Below are 20,779 nucleotides of genomic sequence, written 5' to 3' on the forward strand. Positions count from 1 at the left end.
TGTGGCCGCACAGGAAACCCTTGTGGAGAATTAAGAAATCAGGACAGGTAGGTACTAATGACTTGACTAAAGAATGTGAATAGGATCATACAGCTATACAGGACATCATATGACAAATTTTGCAAAGTTAATTTACTGTACAACAGAAGTATTCATGGAAGCTTAAACGACAAGCGTATGCTCAAACACGGAACTTGCAATCTGTCAAGTGTTTGCTCGACAGATCCAACCCATTCCCTGTAAAAGAGCATTCGCGGACGGAGAGTTGGCCAATTTGCCCAACTCTTGATCGACAAATGCCCATGAAATTCTTGCGCCAAGTATAAGTAGGCATAAGGCCTGCTTTTACTGTCGTATGCGTACAAGGGGCCGAAATTGCCCCTCTCCTTAAGACCTGTTACCACTGTAAATCAGCAGCCACGCTGTGGAGTGGAGTGGTCGCCGACTTTTTGTGGAATGGCTGCTGATAACCCAATTGCCCACCCGAGCTTTCCTGGCAGTGCCCCGACTGCCCCCCCTCCCCACCACCACTCTGATCATCCATCTTAAGTGCATCACCATGCACACTGCTGATCTAATCCCCGATGTCGACATTCCCCTCTGAAAATTTTCGGCCTGTTTGGCGGTGTCAAAACCTGTTTTTTCCCGGTGATCCAGTGAGGCTGTGGCCTTCTGCAGCAGTGGTGTGGCTTCCCTTAAAGGGGAGGACGCACTGTTGCAGCCGCCATGTATTTTTTGTTGACCGACTGCCAGGTCGGCCCATCAATTATGCTCCTGGGTTCAGTCTAGGGTGCCAGGCCACTGGCCTGTCCAAAACCCTCCCTAGTGGCCCAGTGGCCTGAAGTACTGAAATCGCAAAGGCTCTCCCCTTTTAAGTGGAGAGCTGTGGTGATGCAGCACCATGATGTCTTCGCAGCGATCACTCCACACCGCCCCAACTTCTGCCACTCTCGTGTACTCACTGCCACTCGTGTACTCACTGCCACTCTCGTGTACTCATCGCCCCAATTCCGCCCCTCTCGTCTATTCACCAGCTGCATTAAGAACAACTTCCAGATCCAAAGAAAAGAAAACGTCAAAGAGCGGAATTTCGCTCAAGAGTCGACCTCAACCACAGCTGCGGTAAAACATCGATATGGGGAGCGAGCGCCCTGTTTCGGGCGGGGGGCAATTTCTACCCTGAAGAGTTTAAACCAAAACATAAAAATACATTTATCAATCATTTATGCCTTAAATTACCTGTACAATAAAGGTAAGTTGATTTTTAGCCCCTTTAAAACATTTAAATTTATTTTTCAAAAAATTAAATTTTTGTTTTAAACATTGAATTAAATGGCATTTTCGTTCATTTTAAATATGTATTTTTATTTATTTGATGTATAGATGTACTTTTTTGGGGTATTCCCATTCTCATGGTGTTTCTGTATGTACGGAATCGCCGTAAGCATGAATGGGGATCCCCTTTTATTGGTTGGGCCGGCCCACGTGATCCCAGGGTCACTTGCAAACCTCGTGCTCCCCTGAGATACCCGGCCCTCTGCCCACGGGCACCCAGAGAGGCCCAGGACCGCGAATCACCATACCTCCTGGACCACCAGGGTTTTATTTGTGGCTCGGAGGCATTTTCTCTCGAAGTCTCTGACAGGAAATTCAGGGCCATGATGTCTTGTGATTTTTTTAAACAGGTAATACTTTCTACTGTTAACAATAAACTGAAAGTACACAACAAATGCAAGGAGTCCTGGGTACACAATGAAACATTCAAGTATAGTTCCAGAGAATGAACAAAAAAATCAGGGAGGTGCAATTGCTCTGCTGTGCTTTCACCCGGATGAAGGGGTGAGTGGGGGGGGGGGGGCTACAGGCTCCCACATTATTGCGCAGATGTTAGCGGACGCACAAAACCAGAAGTGGCGCGCCCCGTTCTGCTGCGCCTCCGGTGATGATGTCATTGTCGTGCATGGTGACCCCTTTTTGCCCTGGCGCAGTACATTTTCACCCCGCGGCGGAATTTCCATTGCGAGCGATGTCGGCGCCAGCCTCGCGGGGCGATAATCAAAGGGGAGTTGCGTGGCGCCATTTTGCACTGCCCTCCGACTTACCGGTGCAGCCTCGATGTTGATTTTCACAAGGTCCATGCCGCGATCGCGCAGCCCCGCACTCTTGCATCGGTGTCGGGCTGCGGACACGCTACTTCGTATCCCCAGTGGCCGAGTGTAGGCTCCTGAAAACCCTGCAGAGCTTGCAGTGTTCCTTTAGCTTTAATGGAAGGGGAGGGCCTTTGGAACATGTTAGTGCTAGTTTTGCCCGGGTAATGTCCCCGGGCTGGCCCCAATAGGAAGTGGAGTACACAACATTGTGCTCCATTTCCTGTCTGGAGTGGTGACCCCAAATTAGGTCATGGGACTGGATTTCTGCACCGGGCGCAGGAAGTCCCACCTCACAAATGGGGCACTCGGAATTTTGCCCCTCAGAAGCATTGGGTATCATGTAATGAGCCAGCTTTTGTGATAGCCTCATCATTATTTCCTATCAACGCTCACTGTTATTGAGTAAATTGGACAGCAACTGCTGGTGTCTGTACATGTGCATTTAAATTTGGAAGTTGCTGTCCGAGTGACTTGGCTCCTCCACAGGGTGCACTGTTGCAGTTGTTGCCAATAGACTCAGCACTGAAATGACTGCAACTGTGTGAACTTGGGTACTTGCCCACTAGTTCCACACTAACGATGGCTGAAAAGGTTAGGGCTGGTTTGTTCAAGAGTAAGTGAGTTTTTAATGGCTTGATTAGTGATAATTACTGCCAAACAACCTCTCTAGCCCTGAAAATTTAATTTTAAATGGTTGGGTTATCATTCCCTCTGTCTTGGAGGTATAAAACTTTTTCTGTCTTTCTTTTATCTTACTCTGTTAATCCCATCTGTATTTTCCAATCTTTATTTCACTTTCTTTACATGATTCAAATCTAATTTATGTTTCCTGCTTTATACTTCCTGGTTTAGACTCTGCGTGTCACAGTGAGGAATCTTCAATCTGATTGGTTAAAGGACCTTGCTGTTTTTGTTGTCCTGCTCACAGACACCGGATTAGAGCAAGTCTGCACTCTAGTCCGCAAAGACTTTGGGGCAGCTGTCAGCGAGATGAACACGGAGCTTTGTTTCTTCGCCGCTGATTGCAAAATCTGGGCCAATGATTAAAAAAAATGTAAATAATCCAACTAAACACAACTGTTCTCTATGCCTTAGAAGATGAAACATAAACATTTTAGAGTTGTGTTCTAAGTTTGCATTATGTAATAATTTAGATATATTATTCTGCAGGTTACTCATTAGTATGGATTTTCAGTTTTTCAATGAACGCTAAAGACTTCAATCACTCTAGAGCAATGACTAATTAATTATGTCACTCGACTTATTAAACTAACACAGGAATAAAATCAAATTACCCTGAAGAGGCACTTGAGGTGGTAACGCAATTGTCCTTATACACACACACACACACACACACACACACTGAGTAATTAATGGACTATGTCTGCATTCTAATTGAGTATGACTACCAATAAATCCAGATGGGACACATGTGCTTTCACTGTCCTTATTGCTTCAATTTTTAAGAACAAACTGCTGCCAATGCATGCTCAACCATGATAATAAAACCAATGTACCAGCATTTCTAAGCATTTACCCAATAGCACAATGAACATTGACGTCACAAATTACGTTTATGTACAATAACTTTGCAAAATGTGCACATATTTCAAAACGTTTTCAGAAAACATAATAGCAGAACCTCCCAAAGACAGAGCAAGTAGCTAATGCATACAGCCTGGAAACATCCCAAGTCCAGTCCCCATCTTGTACTGTATTAGTGAATACTACAATTGAATTCAGCACCCTTTGATTAGAGGGGCTGGAAAATCAATTAAGTTCCACTCCTGATCACTGGTAGGATCTGGTGGAAAATACACGTGTGGATAAGGTTTGTGCTCAGCCGCGTGCCCTGGGTCCAATAGCCCACTGACACTTCTCCAGGTCCTGTGGAGCTAACCTCATCGAGGAGTCAATGCTTTCAGGAGGAGAGGGGGAAGAGAAAATAGATAATGGAAATTGACAAAAAGAAAAACAAAAACAAATTAAAAAGTGCACTTCGATTTAAACACTCTGCAATCAAAATAAAATTTGCCATGTCATTTCATAAAGAAGGACTTGCATTAATATGTCCCCTTCCACAATCTCAGGATGTCGCAAAGTACTTTGCAGCCACTGAAGTATTGTCACTGTTGTAACGTAGGGCTGCATACTTTTTCATATACATTGTAACTATTTCCTCCATATAAAAACAACTTCAAAAATGCTTTCATGGATCTTAGTTTCTTTTTCCAAAGGTGTCAAAAATTATTTTGCGGCAAACATTTATTTGCTTATAATGCCAGTTTTTTTTAAATTAAAAATCACTCCAATGATTTATACTCCCCATATGTCAATTATAGAGCAAAGCTTCCCAGTCGCTCCTACTTGATGAATTGAACAGGAATTATTGAAGGGTGCTCCTTCATCTCTCTATGTTTCAGACTGTTGGTGACAGGCTGACATTATAATTGCGCTGATGTATGTGAATGAGATGAAAAGCAGCAGGGAGTTTTCACGAGATTGACAAGAGGTTCCCGGACACTTAAATCGTAATATACTTCCAAAGAGATCAATTAAAGATGAATAGAGCTGCCGATTAAAATTGCCTTGAACTTTTTTGGGAGAGAGGAAAGAGGGTAGGAGAATTATTCATTATGGAAGTGAATCACAAATCTCCCAGGGATTGAACATCCTGAACATTTTCTAATAATGTGAACCAAGTAAATTTCTTGAGGCAGCATTGAGGAACTACTTCAATGCCTATTTTCAGTCTTATATGTTAACTGAGTAGAAGTTTGGGGGCATTATTTTCAAGTCAGTAAACATACAATTAAGTGTAATTTTAATCTCCGCTGTGCATGGCACATCTCTGTCAATACAAAGGACTGAAAGCATCACAACATCTCTGAAGCAACGAACATTCAGAATTATCCCAGTTACACCATTTTTCATGACTTCAGGAAAGGTATTATTAAATGGAGTACGAACAGAAGAGGGAACACATCAGAGAATAAACACAAAGGTTTTATCTGCCAATTGGAAGTTTCTGCTGAAGGGCTCTTCATGCTCTGGAATAAGAAGGGAAGTCAGAAGAAAGCACTCCCAGCAATCAGGGACACAGTTGAGAATGTTTCAGTGCCTGTAACTGAGACATAGCCAGTGGCACCATCAGGCAAGTGGCAGCCTTCAACTCACAAGTGCCAATAACTCACCACTGTTGATGAAGTACTATTCCCCGCAAGCTCCCAGTACAGGTTGAACGTCCGAGATCCAGAGTTCCAAAAGTCGGAATGTTCCGGAATCTGGACACTGGGCCAATCTGTCGTGGGGTCATCTGGAAACTGGAAAATGTTCCAAAATCCGGACTCCCCCCTGGCCCTCGGCGGCCCGACCTCGCCCCGGTCCGACCTCGCTCCGGCCCTCGGTGGCCCGACATTGCCCCGGCTCCCCCCCTTCTCCCCTTTACCTCGGCTGCCAGACCACACCTACCTTGACCCAGGCAAAGACATTCCAAAATCCGGAAGTATCCGGAACGGCCTCGGTCCCGAGGTTTTTGGATTTCGGACGCTCAACCTGTATGACATCGTCTTGCCATCATGAGTTTAAACAAAATGCTGCTTTCAAATTATTGTGTTCCGAACACAGGTGAGACTGCACATGGGCAGGTTAAAGTAACAGTGACCTCAGTCTTTATGAAGACACTCCAGAGTCAGGTACAGGCCTTAGGGGCCGGCTTATATACAATGCTCCCAAGGGATGTTGGGATCCCTTGGGACTTCAGGGGATGCACTCTCTGGTGACGGAACATGGGAGTGCATGCTTTACAGATACACAACATCATTCCCCCCAAAAGTCAAAGTGAAAACTATTTACAAGGTGAGGCGGTCGGGAGCCTTTCTTTCCCTGGTGCACCGCCTCGGTACAAATGTCTGTTCTGGTGTGTTGGCTGTGCCCTTGCTGGGCTGGGGTGTTGTTGGCCCTGCAGGGCTGCTGGGTGAGCCTGGCCTTGCTGGGCTGTTGGGCCTGATAGGTTTGATTTCCTGGTCTGGGGTGGTGTCGTTGATCCTTTGGGTGTGTGTTGTGGGCTCGAGAAAGGTGGTGTCTGCTGTGGGTTGTTCAGGGCAGTCTGTGAACCGCAGCCTCGTTTGGACAAATTTGTAGAAAGCACCTGGACCATTGTCTAGTTTGACTACAAACACCCTACTCCCTTCTTTAGCTATCACCGTGCCCGCGATCCACTTGAGACCATGTCCATAGTTTAGCACATACACAGAGTCATTCAGATCAATTTCCCGTGACACAGTGGCGCGACCATCGTTTACATTTTGTTGCTGCCGCCTGCTCTCTACCTGAACATGCAGGTTAGGGTGAACCAATGAGAGTCTGGTTTTAAGTGTCCTTTTCATGAGTAGCTCAGCCGGGGGCACCCCTGTGAGCGAGTGGGGTCTTGTGCGGTAGCTGGGCAGGACTCAGGACAGGCGGGTTTGGAGTGAGCCTTCTGTGACTCGTTTAAGGCTCTGTTTGATTGTTTGTACTGCTCTGCCTGCCCATTGGAGACTGGTTTAAACAGGGGCGAGGTGACATATTTGATCCCATTGCGGGTCATGAATTCTTTAAATTCGGCACTGGTGAAACATGGCCCGTTGTCACTGACCAGTATGTCAGGCAGGCCGTGGGTGGCAAACCTGGCTCTCAGGCTTTCAATGGTGGTGGTGGCAGTGCTTCCTGAAATTACTTCACATTCAATCCATTTTGAAAAAGAATCCACCACCACCAGGAACATTTTACCGAGAAACGGGCCCGCATAGTCGACATGGATCCTCGACCATAGTCTGGAGGGCCAGGACCACAAACTTAGTGATGCCTCTCTGGGCACGTTGCTCAACTGAGCACCCGCTGCATTGCCGTACACAGGACTCTAAGTCAGAGTCGATACTGGGCCACCACATGTGGGATCTGGCTATCACTTTCATCATTACTGTACCCAGCTGTGTGCTGTGGAGATCAGAGATGAACGTCTCCCTGCCCTTTCTGGGTAGCACTACATGGTTACCCCACAACAGGCAGTCTGCCTGAATGGACAACTTGTCCTTTTGCCGCTGGAACGGCTTGACTAGCTCTTGCATTTCAAAGGGGATGCTGGCCCAGCTCCCATGCAGTACACAGTTTTTTACTAGGGACATCAGAGGATCTTGGCTAGTCCAAGTCCTAATATGGCGGGCCATGACAGGTGATTTATCATTTTCAAACGCTTCCATGACCATCAACAAGTCTGCGGGCTGCGCCACCATCAATAAGTTTGCAGGCTGCGCCATTTCCACCCCCGTGCTGGGCAATAGTAGTGGACTGAGAGCATCCGACTGTTCTCGGTGCCTGGCCTGTGGCGGATGATATAGTTGTACGCTGATAGCGCGAGTGCCCATCTTTGTATGCAGGTTGAGGCATTAGTATTTATCCCCTTGTTTTCAGTGAACAGGGATATGAGGGGCATGTGATCGGTTTCCAGCTCAAATTTGAGGCCGAACAGGTACTGATGCATTTTCTTTACCCCGAACATACACGCTATTGCCTCTTCTCAATCATGCTGTCGGCCCTCTCGGCCTTAGACAAGCTCCTGGAGGCATAGGCAAAGGTTGCAACTTCCCCGCAATGTTAGCTTGTTGTAATACACCGGACTCTGTACGATGATACATCACATGGTAGCACAAGTCTTTTACACGGGTTATACAATACAAGCAGCTTGTTGGAGCATAAAATGTTTCTGAGTTTCTCAAAAGCAATTATTTGTTTTTTTCCCCATACCCAGTTCTCATCTTCACGCAATAACACATGTAGGGGCTCTAAGAGGGTGCTTAACCCCGGTAGGAAGTTACCAAAATAGTTGAGGAGTCCCAGGAACGACCGCAGCTCCATGGCATTCTGTGGCCTGGGCGCGTTTCTGATAGCCTCTGTCTTGGCGTCTGTGGGCCGAATGCCATCCGCCGCGTTCTTTCTCCCCAAAAACTCCACTTCTGTTGCCATGAAGACGCATTTCGACCTCTTCAGCCGCAGCCCTATGCGATCCAGTCGTTGGAGGACCTCTTCCAGGTTTTGTAGTGCTCGACGGTGTCCCAACCCGTGACCTATATGTTGTCCTGAAAAACCACCATGCGTGGTTCCGACTTGAGACGTCTCTCCATGTTTCTCTGGAATATCGCTGCAGCCGACCGAATTCCAAACAGGCATCTGTTGTAGATGAACAGTCCCTTGTGCGTGTTGATGCAGGTGAGGCCGTTCGAAGACTCCTCCAGCTCCTGCGTCATATAGGCCGAAGTCAGGTCGAGCTTGGTGAACGTCTTGTCTCCTGCCAGCGTCGCAAGTAGGTCGTCTGCCTTATTTTGTCCTGTAACGAGAAACGATTAATAGTTACTTTATAATCGCCGCAAATCCTGACCGTGCCATCACTTTTGAGTACTACAACAATTGGGCTGGCCCACTCGCTGAATTCCACTGGGGAGATGATGCCCTCACGTTGCAGCCTGTCCAGCTCGATTTCCACTCTCTCCCTCATCATGTGAGGTACCGCTCGCGCCTTGTGGTGAATGGGTCATGCCTCTGGGACCAAGTGGATCCGTAACTTCACCCCGAAAAAGTTTCCAATGCCTGGCTCAAAAAGGGAAGGAAATTTGTTAAGAACCTGGGTACTTGAGGCCTCATCGACATGTGATAGCGCTCAGATGTCATCCCAGTTTCAGCGGAAATTGCCCAGCCAGCTCGTTCCAAGCCATGTGGGGCCATCGCCCGGGACAATCCAGAGTGGCAGTTCGTGCACCGTTCCCTCGTAGGTGACCTTGACCATGGCGCTGCCCAGGACAGTGATGAGCTCTTTGGTGTACGTTCTCAGTTTCATGCGGATGGGTCTCAGGGCTGGTCTGTGTGCCTTGTTGCACCACAGTCTCTCAAACACCTTTTTACTCATTATGGATTGGTTAGCGCCAGTGTCCAGTTCCATGCCTATGGGTAAGCCATTACATTTAGCATTATAGGTGGACATTTCGTCGAGAATGTTTGCTCTCCTGTACTTCAGCATCTGCCTCTTCTCTCCGAGGCTCGAAATTGCTTTGATCCACCGTGGACCGATCTTCCTCTGCCACGTGGTGGTTAGCTGATTTTGCAGAGCTTGCAGCTCGTCTGCAAGCTCGTTGTAGGTGCCCCATTGTTCCACAGCTCTTGCAAACATATCCTTTGAAACAGCATGAATAGGCTGAATGGATGCCTCCACAATGCCAACAAGGTGTGAATTGCCTTGCATTCATCCTTTGTTGCAGACTCTGAGTCATCTGGGTCACCTGAGGCCTGCTGGTATTTGCAGTCTCGTGGTTTCTGCCCTGTACATTTCTGCTCGCAAACACAGTTCCAGTCAATTTATGAACATTGCTAGCACTTGTGTGCTGAGAGATTTGTTTGGTGTTATCACTGGTGGAAATAAACACCTATGCTATCGCAATGGCCTTACTGAGGGTCGGTGTCTCTGCAGTCAAAAGTTTTCATAGGATGGTCTTGTGGCCAATGCCCAGTACAAAGAAGTCTCTGAGCATTTGCTCCAGGTAGCCATCAAACTCACATTGTCCTGCAAGTCGCCTTAGCTCGGCAATGTAGCTCGCCACTTCCTGACCTTCAGATCACTGCCACGTGTCGAAGCGATACCTCGCCATCAGCATGCTATCCCTCGGGTTAAGATGCTCTCAAACCAGTGTACACAGCTCCTCATATGACTTATCTGTGGGTTTCACAAGAGCCAGAAGATTCTTCATGAGGCTGTAGATCAGTGCCCCGCAGACCGTGAGGAGGACCATTATTCTTTTTGCAGCGCTTCCTTCTCCGTCCAGCTCGTTGGATTCAAAGTACTGGTCTAGCCGTTCAACATAGGCTTCGCAGTCTTCAACCTCCGAGAACTTCTCCAGGATGCCCACAGTTTGCTGCATCTTTGCATTGGATTCGTATACTCGTCGCCAATTATTGTGTTCCAAACACAGATGAGGCTGCACACAGGGAACTTAAAGTAACAGTGACCGCAGTCTTTATGAAGACACTCCAGAGTCAGGTACAGGCCTTAGGGGCCGGCTTATATACAATGCTCCCAAGGGATGTTGGGATCCCTTGGGACTTCAGGGGATGCACTCTCTGGTGACGGAACATGGGAGTGCATGCTTTACAGATTCACAACATCACTTCACCCAAAAGTCAAAGTGAAACTATTTACAAGGTGAGGCGGTCGGGAGCCTTTCATTCCCTGGTGCACCGCCTCAATACAAATGTCTGTTCTGGTGTGTTGGCAGTGCCCTCGCTGGGCTGGGGTGTTGTTGGCCCTGCAGGGCTGCTGGGTGAGCCTGGCCTTGCTGGGCTGTTGGGCCTGATGGGTTCGATTTCATGGTCCGGGGTGGTGTCATTGATCCTTTGGTTGTGTGTTGTGGGTTCGAGAAAGGTGGTGTCCGCTGTGGGTTGTTCAGGGCAGTCTGTGAACCGCAGCCTCGTTTGGACAAATTTGTAGAAAGCACCTAGACCATTGGCTAGTATGACTACAAACACCCTACTCCCTTCTTTAGTTATCACCGTGCCCGCGATCCACTTGGGACCATAGCACATACACAGGGTCATTCAGATCAATTTCCCGTGATACAGTGGCGCGACCATCGTTTACATTTTGTTGCCGCCGCCTGCTCTCTACCTGAACATGCAGATTGGGGTGGACCAGCGAAAGTATGGTTTTAAGTGTCCTTTTCATGAGTAGCTCAGCCGGGGGTACCCCTGTGAGTGAGTGGGGTCTCGTGCGGTAGCTGAGCAGTACTCGGGACAGGCGGGTTTGGAGTGAGCCTTCTGTGACTCGTTTAAGGCTCTGTTTGATTGTTTGTACTGCTCGCTCTGCCTGCCCATTGGAGGCTGGTATAAACAGGGCCGAGATGACATGTTTGATCGCATTGCGGGTCATGAATTCTTTAAATTCAGCACTGGTGAAACATGGCCCGTTGTCACTGACCAGTATGTCAGGCAGGCCGTGGGTGGCAAACATGGCTCTCAGGCTTTCAATGGTGGTGGTGGCGGTGCTTCCTGACATTATTTCACATTAAATCCATTTTGAAAAAGCATCCACCACCACCAGGAACATTTTACCGAGAAACGGGCCCACATTATCGACATGGATTCTCAACCATGGTCTGGAGGGCCAGGACCACAAACTTAGTGATGCCTCTCTGGGCACGTTGCTCAACTGAGCACACGCGCTGCATTGCCGTACACAGGACTCTAAGTCAGAGTCGATATTGGGCCACCACACGTGGGATCTGGCTATCACTTTCATCATTACTGTACCCGGGTGTGTGCTGTGGAGATCAGAGATGAACGTTTCCCTGCCCTTTTTGGGTAGCACTACACGGTTACCCCACAACAGGCAGTCTGCCTGAATGGACAACTTGTCCTTTCGCTGCTGGAACCGCTTGATTAGCTCTTGCATTTCAAAGAGGATGCTGGCCCAGCTCCCATTCAGTACACAGTTTTTTACTAGGGACAGCAGAGGATCTTGGCTGGTCCAAGTTCTAATATGGCGGGCCGTGAAAAGTGATTGATCATTTTCAAATGCTTCCATGACCATCAACAAGTCTGCGGGCTACGCCACCATTAACAAGTTTGCAGGCTGCGCCATTTCCACCCCCGTGGTGGGCAATGGTAGCAGACAGAGAGCATCCGCACAGTTCTCGGTGCCCGGCCTGTGGCGGATGATATAGTTATACGCTGATAGTGCGAGTGCCCACCTTTGTATGTGGGCGAAGGCATTAGTATTTATCCCCTTGTTTTCAGTGAACAGGGATATGAGGGGCTTGTGATCGGTTTCCAGCTCAAATTTGAGGCCGAACAGGTACTGATGCATATTCTTTACCCTGAACACACACGCTAATGCCTCTTCTCAATCATGCTGTAGGCCCTCTCGGCCTTAGACAAGCTCCTGGAGGCATAGGCGACAGGTTGCAACTTCCCCGCAATGTTAGCTTGCTGTAATGCACACCGGACTCTGTACGATGATACATCACATGGTAGCACAAGTCTTTTACACGGGTTATACAATACAAGCAGCTTGTTGGAGCATAAAATGTTTCTGAATTTCTCAAAAGCAATTACGTGTTTTTTTCCCCCTACCCAGTTCTCATCTTTACGCAATAACACATGTAGGGTCTCTAAGAGGGTGCTTAACCCCGGTAGGAAGTTACCAAAATAGTTGAAGAGTCCCAGGAACGACCGCAGCTCCATGACATTCTGTGGCCTGGGCGCGTTCCTGATATCCTCTGTCTTGGCGTCTGTGGGCCGAATGCTGTCCGCCGCGTTCTTTCTCCCCAAAAGCTCTACTTCTGTTGCCATGAAGACGCATTTTGACCTCTTCAGCTGTAGCCCTCCGCAATCTAGTCATTGGAGGACCTCCTCCAGGTTTTGTAGTGCTCGACAGTGTCCCAACCCATGACCTATATATCGTCCTGAAAAACCACCGTGCGTGGTACTGACTTGAGAAGTCTCTCCATGTTTCTCTGGAAGATCGCTGCAGCCGACCGAATTCCAAACGGGCATCTGTCGTAGATGAACAGTCCCTTGTGCGTGTTGATGCAGGCGAAGCCCTTCTAAGACTCCTCCAGCTCCTGCGTCATATAGGCCGAAGTCAGGTCGAGCTTGGTGAACGTCTTGTCTCCTGCCTGCGTCGCAAGTAGGTCATCTGCCTTAGGTAGCGGGTCTTGGTCCTGTAGCAAGAAACGATTAATAGTTACTTTATAATCGCCGCAAATCCTGACCGTGCCATCACTTTTGAGTACTGGAACAGTTGGACTGGCCCACTCGCTGAATTCCACTGGGGAGGTGATGCCCTCGTGTTGCAGCCTGTCCAGCTCGATTTCCACTCACTCCCTCATCATGTGAGGTACCGCTCGCGCCTTGTGGTGAATGGGTCATGCCTCTGGGACCAAGTGGATCCGTATCTTCACCCCAGAAAAGTTTCCCATGCCTGGCTCAAAAAGGGAAGGTAACCTGTGCACATGAGGCCTCATCGACATGTGATACCGCTCAGATGTCATCCCAGTTTCAGCGGATTTTGCTCAGCCAACTCCTTCCAAGCTGTGTGGGGCCATCGCCCGGGACAATCCAGAGTGGCAATTCGTGCACCGTTCCCTCGTAGGTGACCTTGACCATGGCGCTGCCCAGGACAGTGATGAGCTCTTTGGTGTACGTTCTCAGTTTCGTGCGGATGGGGCTCAGGGCTGGTTCGAGTGCCTTGTTGCACCACAGTCTCTCAAACACCTTTTTACTCATGATGGATTGGCTAGCGCCAGTGTCCAGTTCCATGCCTATGGGTAAGCCATTCAATTTTACATTTAGCATTATAGGTGGACATTTCGTCGAGAATGTTTGCACCGCGTGTACTTCAGCATCTGCCTCCTCTCTCTGAGGCTCGAAATTGCTTTGATCCACCATGGACTGATCTTCCACTGCCACGTGGTGGTTAGCAGATTTTGCAGAGCTTGCAGCTCATCTGCAAGCTCATTGTAGGTGCCCCATTGTTCCACAGCTCTTGCAAAGTTTCTCCTCATCTCGGTCCTAAATGGCTTACTCCTTATCCTTAGACTGTGACCTCTGGTTCTGGACTTCCCCAACATTGGGAACATTCTTCCTGCATCTAACCTGCCCAATCCCGTCAGAATGTTATATGTTTCTATAAGATCCCCTCTTATTCTTCTAAATTCCATTGAATATAAACCTAGTCGATCCAGTCTTTCTTCATATGTCAGTCCTGTCATCCCGGGAATCAGTCTGGTGAACCTTCTCTACACTCCCTCAATAGCAAGAATGTCCTTCCTCAGATTAGGAGACCAAAACTGTACACAATTATCAAGGTGTGGCCTCACCAAGGCCCTGTACAACTGCAATAAGACCTCCCTGCTCCTATAATCAAATTCCCTAGCTATGAAGGCCAACATGCCATTTGCCTTCTTCACCGCCTGCTGTACCTGCATGCCAACTTTCAATGACTGATGTACCATGACACCCAGGTCTCGTTGCACCCCCCCTTTTCCTAATCTGCCACCATTCAGATAATATTCTGCCTTCGTGTTTTTGCCACCAGAGTGGATAACCTCACATTTATCCACATTATACTGCATCTTCCATGCATTTGCCTACTCAACTAACCTGTCCAAGTCACCCTGCATCCTCTTAGCATCCTCCTCACAGCTCACACCACCATCCAGCTTAGTGTCATCTGCAAACTTGGAGATATTACACTCAATTCCTTCATCTAAATCATTGATGTATAGTGTAAATAGCTGGTGTCCCATCACTGAGCCATGCGGCACCCCACTAGTCACTGCCTGCCATTCTGAAAAGGACCCGTTTATCCCAACTCTCTGCTTCATGTCTGCTAACCAGTTCTCTATCCACGTCAATACATTACCCCCAATACCATGTGCTTTAATTTTGCACACCAATCTCTTGTGTGGGACCTTGTCAAAAGCCTTTTGAAAGTCCAACACACCACATCCACTGGTTCTCCCTTGTCCACTCTATTAGTTACATCCTCAAAAAATTCTAGAAGATTTGTCAAGCATGATTTCCCTTTCATAAATCCATGCTGACTTGGATCGATCCTGTCACTGCTTTCCAAATGCGCTGCTATTTCATCTTTAATAATTGATTCCAACATTATTAAAATAATATAGAAATTTACGGCACAGAAGGAGGCCATTTGACCCATTGTGTCTGTGCTAGCTGGAAAAGAAATATGCAGCCTAATCCCACTTTCCAGCTCTTGGTCTGTAGCCTTTTAGATTACAGCACTTCAAGTACTTTTTAAATGCGATGAGAGTTTCTGCCTCTGCCACCCTTTCAGGCAGTGAGATCAAGACCCCAACCACCCTCTGAGTGAAGAAAGTTCTCTCCCCTATAATCATTCTACCAGTTACTAGAAATCTATGCCCCCTGGTTATTGACCTCGCTGCTAGGAGAAATCTGTTCCAAACAAAACACATCCAGCCTATCCAATCTTTCCTCATAGCAAAAGTTCTCCAGTCCTGGCAACATCCTCGTAAATCTCCTCTGTACCCTCTGTAGTGCAATCACATCTTTCCTGTAATGTGCTGACCAGAACTGCATGCAGTGCTCTAGCTGTGGTCTAATTGTTGTTTTATACAGTTCAAGCATAACCTCCATTCTCTTATATTCTATGCTTCGGCTAATAAAGGAAAGTATCCCATGTGCCTTTTAGACACCTTGGGGGTGAAATTGCCCCTCGCCCCGATTGGGGGTGGTAACCTTCCGGGGCCCGGGCTTTTATCGTCCAGCCCGAAGGTCCTGCCTCTGATGCAGAATAGGGCCTTATGCCCCTCAAAGGAAGCAGAGCCCTGTCTCCAGCGCTACGCTTCTTTTGAGGGGTGATCCCAGGACCCTTGTACACTCTGCATGGCCCTTTTGGTGACCACAGCCCAGCACTCAAGATGAAGCTAAGGCTGCCATGGTTACTCTGACACGAGAGTCCGCTGTCCAACAAGGTGGCGGCCTGTGGTACTAAGGACCTCCCTTTTAAATAATACCCCTGGAGTGGATTTCCGCCAGCTTTGCGACCCGCGAAGTTGGCATTGACATTTGCTTGTATTAGCCTTGCAGCCCACGGGGCTATTTCTCCCTCAGGACAGAAAGGGGGCAGCACGGAGAGGTGAGGGGTCAGTGCGCACGCCGATGATGGCATTGCCGGTTGCGCGCCGGCCCGGGACGCTAAACATGGGATGCGGCGCTACCGGGACAGCTTCTCCCAAACCTTTGGGGCAATTTCCCGGGAGGTGCTCCCAAAGGTTCTAATGGGGCTATAGAAAGGGGCAATTTCACCATCCCCCCCCCCCCTTATCCACCTGTCCTGCTACCTTATTGGATCTGAGGAAACTAAGTATAAAATAATTTTAATGAACAAAATTAATCATATTCCTAATATGACTGTCGATATATATAGGAATCTGTGATCAGCTCGTATTCTCTGCTCCTGGGACCTCTGTGAAACAGAGTGGTGGTTCTAACCAGTCATTTTATGAGCAGTCAATGGGGTAATCCAAAGAAATTGCTCTACCTTCATTCAATTGCATCACTTAGTCACTATTTCCTGATTGCTCTCGTCTTCTCTTTTCAACCTTAGTGGCGTTCTTCATCTTAATTTCTCAATTAATAAAATATCACTGAAAAAGATAATGAAGCAGAAATAATGATGGAAAAGTGGCCAAAAGCAGACTACATGTGCTTACTTCTCCTTTTATAAATACTCTCGATGACATCTCAATGACAAATCAATTCCAGATTGGTGGCAGAGCAGCGAATGTGCCATAGCGTGACTATAGTAGTTCCTTCTGAAGAGGATCTCTGAAATATATCCTCTAATATTCAAAAATAAGTGCTTACGTGGAAGGGTTGGTTAGAAATAGACTTTTTAGCATAAATGTGAAGCAACTTACAATGTTTTGATCCTTATCCCTCATTAACCAATTTTCTCAGGATTAAAACGATCCTCCCATCATGATTCAAAAATGAAAACACGACTAGAATAACATTAGGCATGAAATAAAGTTCAACACCCTATCAAGAACTTAAACAAAATTAGTACCAACAAAACAATAAGAAATAGGTTTGTATAGCCAGAAACAACATTTGTATGAGCGGAAAATCGGAGATCGGGACGCAGAGTGGGAGAGTCAGCGGCCCTGCTGGCTGATTCGGTGAGTCGGTGAGTCAGGAAGTCGGTGAGTCGGTAGGCCCTGTGAGGTCGGCGAGGCGGTAGGCCCTGTGAGGTCGGCGAGTCGAAAGGCCCTGTGAGGTCGGTGAGTCGGTAGGCCGTGTGAAGTCGGCGGGTCTGTAGGCCCTGTGAGGTCGGTGAGTCGGTAGGCCCTGTGAGGTCGGTGAGTCGGTAGGCCCTGTGAGGTCAGCGAGTCGGTAGGCCCTGTGAGGTCGGCGAGTCGGTAGGCCCTGTGAGGTCGGCGAGTCGGTAGGCCCTGTGAGGTCGGCGGGTCTGTAGGCCCTGTGAGGTCAGCGAGTCGGTAGGCCCTGTGAGGTCGGCGAGTCGGTAGGCCCTGTGAGGTCAGCGAGTCGGTAGGCCCTGTGAGGTCGGCGAGTCGGTAGGCCCTGTGAGGTCGGCGAGTCGGTAGGCCCTGTGAGGTCGGCGGGTCTGTAGGCCCTGTGAGGTCGGTGAGTCGGTAGGCCCTGTGAGGTCGGTGAGTCGGTAGGCCCTGTGAGGTCGGTGAGTCGGAAGGCCCTGTGAGGTTGGCGAGTCGGTAGGCCCTGTGAGGTCGGCGAGTCTGTAGGCCCTGTGAGGTCGGTGAGTCGGAAGGCCCTGTGAGGTCGGCGGGTCTGTAGGCCCTGTGAGGTCGGTGAGTCGGTAGGCCCTGTGAGGTCGGTGAGTCGGTAGGCTCTGTGAGGTCGGTGAGTCGGAAGGCCCTGTGAGGTCGGCGGGTCTGTAGGCCCTGTGAGGTCGGTGAGTCGGTAGGCCCTGTGAGGTCGGTGAGTCGGTAGGCCCTGTGAGGTCGGTGAGTCGGAAGGCCCTGTGAGGTCGGTGAGTCGGTAGGCCCTGTGAGGTCGGTGAGTCGGAAGGCCCTGTGAGGTCGGCGGGTCTGTAGGCCCTGTGAGGTCAGCGAGTCGGTAGGCCCTGTGAGGTCGGCGAGTCGGTAGGCCCTGTGAGGTCAGCGAGTCGGTAGGCCCTGTGAGGTCGGCGAGTCGGTAGGCCCTGTGAGGTCGGCGAGTCGGTAGGCCCTGTGAGGTCGGCGGGTCTGTAGGCCCTGTGAGGTCGGTGAGTCGGTAGGCCCTGTGAGGTCGGTGAGTCGGTAGGCCCTGTGAGGTCGGTGAGTCGGAAGGCCCTGTGAGGTTGGCGAGTCGGTAGGCCCTGTGAGGTCGGCGAGTCTGTAGGCCCTGTGAGGTCGGTGAGTCGGAAGGCCCTGTGAGGTCGGCGGGTCTGTAGGCCCTGTGAGGTCGGTGAGTCGGTAGGCCCTGTGAGGTCGGTGAGTCGGTAGGCTCTGTGAGGTCGGTGAGTCGGAAGGCCCTGTGAGGTCGGCGGGTCTGTAGGCCCTGTGAGGTCGGTGAGTCGGTAGGCCCTGTGAGGTCGGTGAGTCGGTAGGCCCTGTGAGGTCGGTGAGTCGGAAGGCCCTGTGAGGTCGGTGAGTCGGTAGGCCCTGTGAGGTCGGTGAGTCGGAAGGCCCTGTGAGGTCGGCGGGTCTGTAGGCTCTGTGAGGTCGGTGAGTCGGTAGGCCCTGTGAGGTTGGCGAGTCGGTAGGCCCTGTGAGGTCAGCGAGTCGGAAGGCCCTGTGAGGTCGGTGAGTCAGTAGGCCCTGTGAGGTCAGCGAGTCGGAAGGCCCTGTGAGGTCGGCGAGTCGGAAGGCCCTGTGAGGTCAGCGAGTCGGAAGGCCCTGTGAGGTCGGTGAGTCGGTAGGCCCTGTGAGGTCGGCGGGTCTGTAGGCCCTGTGAGGTCGGCGGGTCTGTAGGCCCTGTGAGGTCGGCGAGTCGGTAGGCCCTGTGAGGTCGGCGGGTCTGTAGGCCCTGTGAGGTCGGCGGGTCTGTAGGCCCTGTGAGGTCGGCGGGTCTGTAGGCCCTGTGAGGTCGGCGAGTCGGAAGGCCCTGTGAGGTCGGTGAGTCGGTAGGCCCTGTGAGGTCAGCGAGTCGGTAGGCCCTGTGAGGTCGGCGAGTCGGTAGGCCCTGTGAGGTCGGCGAGTCGGAAGGCCCTGTGAGGTCGGCGAGTCGGAAGGCCCTGTGAGGTCGGCGAGTCGGAAGGCCCTGTGAGGTCAGCGAGTCGGAAGGCCCTGTGAGGTCGGTGAGTCGGAAGGCCCTGTGAGGTTGGCGAGTCGGAAGGCCCTGTGAGGTCGGCGAGTCGGAAGGCCCTGTGAAGTCGGCGAGTCGGAAGGCCCTGTGAGGTCAGCGAGTCGGAAGGCCCTGTGAGGTCGGCGAGTCGGAAGGCCCTGTGAAGTCGGCGAGTCGGAAGGCCCTGTGAGGTCAGCGAGTCGGAAGGCCCTGTGAGGTCGGTGAGTCGGAAGGCCCTGTGAGGTTGGCGAGTCGGAAGGCCCTGTGAGGTCGGCGAGTCGGAAGGCCCTGTGAGGTCGGCGAGTCGGAAGGCCCTGTGAGGTCAGCGAGTCGGAAGGCCCTGTGAGGTCAGCGAGTCGGTAGGCCCTGTGAGGTCGGTGAGTCGGTAGGCCCTGTGAGGTCAGCGAGTCGGAAGGCCCTGTGAGGTCGGCGAGTCGGTAGGCCCTGTGAGGTCGGCGAGTCGGTAGGCCCTGTGAGGTCGGTGAGTCGGGAGTTCGGAGGCCGGGAGTTTACACATTTCAATGAGATCACCTCTCATTCTTCTAAACTCCAGAGAATATAGGCCCATTCTACTCAATCTCTCCTCATAGCACAATCCTCTCATCCCAGGAATCAGTCTAGTGAACCGTTGTTGCACCTGCCCTCACCTAAGGCAAGTATATTCTTCCTTCGGTAAGGAGACCAAAACTGTGCACAGTACTCCAGGTGTGGACTCACCAAAGTCCTATAAAATTAAAGCAAGACTTCCTTACTCGTATACTCCAACCCCCTTGCAATAAAAGCTAACATACCATTTGCCTTCCTAATTGCTTATTGTACCTGCATGTTAACTTGGAGGTCGGTGAGGTGAGTTGGTAAGTAGCTCTCTTTTCTCTATTTCTTTTTAGTAGGTCGGGAGTTCAGAGGCTGAGAAATCGGGAGGCCACAAGAGTCGGTGAGTTCAGGAGGCCACAGAGGTCGCTGAGGTGAGTTGGTAAGTAACTCTCTTTTCTTTATTTCTTTTTAAATCGACTTTAAGCTAGAAAAGGCTAACTAGAGGGATGCCAGTGCAGCTCAGTCTCGTGGAGTACACATTCTGCGGCATGTGGGAAGTCCTGTATGCAACTGCTTCAACTGCTTCAACTGCTCGAGCTCTGCGCTTCGGAGCTGGAGCAGCAGCTGGAGTCAATACGGTGCATCCGTGAAGCCGAAAGCTATGTGGCTAGCACGTTTCAGGAGATGGTCACCCCGCAGCTTAAAGGCATGCAGGTAGAGGGTGTTATGTATGTTAACTCAGTTTTACCTGCCACCGGAGGGTGCGACTGTCAGAGTCCTAATGGTCACTGGCAGACATGTGCAAGCCGTGTATATAATGTTGGCAGCCATGTTGAATCCTCACTTTGAGAATAAATAAACTGGAGTAAGGTCATGCCTGAACTAGCTCACCATACTTAGCCTCGTGGAGTTATTCGATACTTAACAATTGGCGACGAGTTAAAAATACGAACTTTCACGCAACCATGTCTGATGGAATTTTGGAGAGATTCATGGAAGGGGAAGACTGGACTAATGAAGAGAGGCCTCAAAACCAGGCTCTCCTTTCTACACCCGGATCTCAATGATCATTTCAAAACCAGAAGGCAACGGCAGCAATGGTACCATGATCGTGCGGCCGTATCACGTGACATTGCTGTTCATGATCCTGTCTTTGTCCTGAATTATGATCATGGTCCAAAGTGGGTTGCTGGCACGGTTTTGGCCAAGGAAGGGAACAGGGTGTTTGTAGTCAAACAGTTAAATGGTCAAACGTGCAAGAGGCACATCGGCCAAAACAAACT

Source organism: Pristiophorus japonicus, chromosome 14 (assembly GCF_044704955.1).
Source record: "Pristiophorus japonicus isolate sPriJap1 chromosome 14, sPriJap1.hap1, whole genome shotgun sequence".
NCBI lineage: Eukaryota > Metazoa > Chordata > Chondrichthyes > Pristiophoridae > Pristiophorus > Pristiophorus japonicus.